A 3,351-nucleotide genomic window follows, 5' to 3' on the forward strand; every position below is an offset into this window, starting at 1 on the left:
CAGAGCTCAGATAACGACAGTGTCGAGGAAGAAAGTTATTCTGAACTAAGTGGCATCAACCCTTTACATTAATTCGTCTTTATTTTCGTTTTCTTGACTGAGTGATGTGTACTGCATTTGCATAAGTCTCACCTCATTATTAAGGAATGCTCCTCTGCACATATACGACACTCTACATATATGCTACAGTAATTGGTAACTTCACAAGCAGTTTACATTGTTGCAATGCTGTTAGGTGTAGGATTCGTTATGAATAGGAAGGTAGGGCAGAGGGTGTGTTACTGTGAACAGTTCAGTGACCGGGTTGTTCTAATCAGAATAAACAGCAGACCAACACCGACAGCGATAGTTCAGGTATACATGCCGACGTCGCAAGCTGGAGATGAACAGATAGAGAAAGTGTATGAGGATATTGAAAGGGTAATGCAGTATGTAATGGGGGACGAAAATCTAATAGTCATGAGCGACTGGAATGCAGTTGTAGGGGAAGGAGTAGAAGAAAAGGTTACAGGAGAATATGGATTTGGGACTAGGAATGAAAGAGAAGAAAGACTAATTGAGTTCTGTAACAAGTTTCAGCTAGTAATAGCGAATACCCTGTTCAAGAATCACAAGAGGAGGAGGTATACTTGGAAAAGGCCGGGAGATACGGGAAGATTTCAGTTAGATTATATCATGACCAGACAGAGATTCCGAAATCAGATACTGGATTGTAAGGCGTAACCAGGAGCAGATATAGACTCAGATCACAATATAGTAGTGCTGAAGAGTAGGCTGAAGTTAAACACATTAGTCAGGAAGAATCAATACGCAAAGAAGTGGGATACGGAAGTACTAAGGAATCACGAGATACGTTTGAAGTTCTCTAGATACAGCAATAAGGAATAGCGCAGTAGGCAGTACAGTTGAAGAGGAATGGACATCTCTAAAAAGGGCCATCACAGAAGTTCGGAAGGAAAACATAGGTACAAAGAAGGTAGCTGCGAAGAAACCATGGGTTACAGAAGAAATACTTCAGTTGATTGATGAAAGGAGGAAGTACAACATGTTCCGGGAAAATTAGGAATACATAAATAAAAGTAGCTGAGGAATGAAATAAACAGGAAGTGCAGGGAAGCTAAGACGAAATGGCTGCAGGAAAAGTGTGAAGACATCGAAAAAGATATGATTGTCGGAAAGACAGACTCAGTATACAGGAAAGTCAAAACAACCTTTGGTGACATTAAAAGCAACGGCGGTAACATTAAGAGTGCAACGGGAATTACACTGTTAAATGCAGAGGAGAGAGCAGATAGGTGGAAAGAATACATTGAAAGCCTCTATGAGGATGAAGATTTGTGTGATGTGATAGAGGAAGAAACAGGAGTCGATTTAGAAGAGATAGGGGATCCAGTATTAGAATCGGAATTTAAAAGAGCTTTGGAGGACTTACGGTCAAATGAGGCACAAGGGATAGATTACATTCCATCAGAATTTCTAAAATCATTGGGGGGAGTGGCAACAAAACGACTATTCACGTTGGTGTGTAGAATATATGTTGTCTGGCGACATACCATCTGACTTTCGGAGAAGCATCATCCACACAATTCCGAAGTCGGCAAGAGCTGACAAGTGCGAGAATTATCACACAATCGGCTTAACAGCTCATGCATCGAAGCTGCTTACAAGAATAATATACAGAAGAATGGAAAAGAAAATTGAGAATGCGCTAGGTGACGATCAGTTTGGCTGTAGGAAAAGTAAAGGGACGAGAGAGGCAATCCTGACGTTACGGCTAATAATGGAAGCATGGCTAAAGAAAAATCAAGACACTTTCATAGGATTTGTCGACCTGGAAAAAGCGTTCGACAATACAAAATGGTGCAAGCTGTTCGAGATTCCGAAAAAAATTGGGGTAAGCTATAGGGAGAGACGGGGGTTATATACAATATGTACAACAACCAAGAGGGTATAATAAGAGTGGACGATCAAGAACGAAGTGCTCGTATTAAGAAGGGTGTAAGACAAGGCTGTAGCCTTTCGCCCCTACTCTTCAATCTGTACATCGAGGAAGAATGATGGAAATAAAAGAAAGGTTCAGGAGTGGAATTAAAATACAAGGTGAAAGGATATCAATGATACGATTCGCTGATGACATTGCTATCCTGAGTGAAAGTGAACAAGAATTAAATGATCTGCTGAACGGAATGAACTGTCTAATGAGTACACAGTATGGTTTGAGAGTAAATCGGAGAAAGACGAAGGTAATGAGAAGTAGTAGAAATGAGAACAGTGAGAAACTTAACATCAGGATTGATGGTCACGAAGTCAATGAAGTTAAGGAATTCTGCTACCTAGGCAGTAAAATAACCAATGACGGACGGAGCAAGGAGGACATCAAAAGCAGCCCCGCTATGGCAAAAAAGGCATTTCTGGCCAAGAGAAGTCTACTAATATCAAATACCGGTTTAATTTGAGGAAGAAATTTCTGAGGATGTACGTCTGGAGTTCAGCATTGTATGGTAGTGAAACATGGACTGTGAGAAAACCGGAACAGAAGAGAATCGAAGCATTTGAGATGTGGTGCTATAGACGAATGTTGAAAATTAGGTGGACTGATAAGGTAAGGAATGAGGAGGTTCTACGCAGAATCGGAGAGGAAAGGAATATGTGGAAAACACTGATAAGGAGAAGGGACAGGATGATAGGACATCTGCTAAGACATGAGGGAATGACTTCCATGGTACTAGAGGGAGCTGTAGAGGGCAAAAACTGTAGAGGAAGACAGAGATTGGAATATGTCAAGCAAATAATTGAGGACGTAGGATGCAAGTGCTACTCTTGAGATGAAGAGGTTAGCACGGGAAAGGAATTCGTGGCGGGCCGCATCAAACCAGTCAGTAGACGGATGACCAAAAAAAAAAAAAAAAAAAATGCTGTTAGTTAATATGAAATGATAATTAAATGGACACCCTAGCTGCAAACAGGCGTTGATGTACTTCATTGGGGACATGTTGAAAATGTGTGCCCCGACCGGGACTCGAACCCGGGATCTCCTGCTTACGTGGCAGACACTCTATCCATCTGAGCCATCGCGGGCACAGAGGATAGTGCGTCTGCAGGGACTTATCCCTTGCACGCTCCCCGTGAGATCCACATTCCCAACATGTTCACACCACTACATTCGTAGTGCGCCTAATAGATGTTTGCCCATCATACTCATTACTCGTGGCAGATTAATCTACCAAGTCCCGTACGAGTTCGGGCATAGCGTGTGCGTTCGCACAAGAAGGTCAATTGCCTGGAAGCCATATTTTAACTATATATGACGGTAGTACATCAACGCCTGTTTGCAGCTAGGGTGTCCATTTA

The 3,351-nt window shown here is 42.0% G+C and overlaps 1 non-coding gene across 1 annotated transcript; it reads right to left on the bottom strand.

The window, feature by feature from the left end:
• Positions 1 to 3,004: 3,004 nt before the first annotated feature.
• On the bottom strand, positions 3,005 to 3,079 carry Trnat-cgu (transfer RNA threonine (anticodon CGU)). The gene has a single exon. It is a non-coding gene; the product is annotated as a tRNA-Thr (tRNA).
• Between the last annotated feature and the right edge of the window lie 272 nt (positions 3,080 to 3,351).

The sequence above is a fragment of the Schistocerca serialis genome, chromosome 7, assembly GCF_023864345.2.
Source record: "Schistocerca serialis cubense isolate TAMUIC-IGC-003099 chromosome 7, iqSchSeri2.2, whole genome shotgun sequence".
Taxonomy (NCBI): Eukaryota; Metazoa; Arthropoda; class Insecta; order Orthoptera; family Acrididae; genus Schistocerca; species Schistocerca serialis.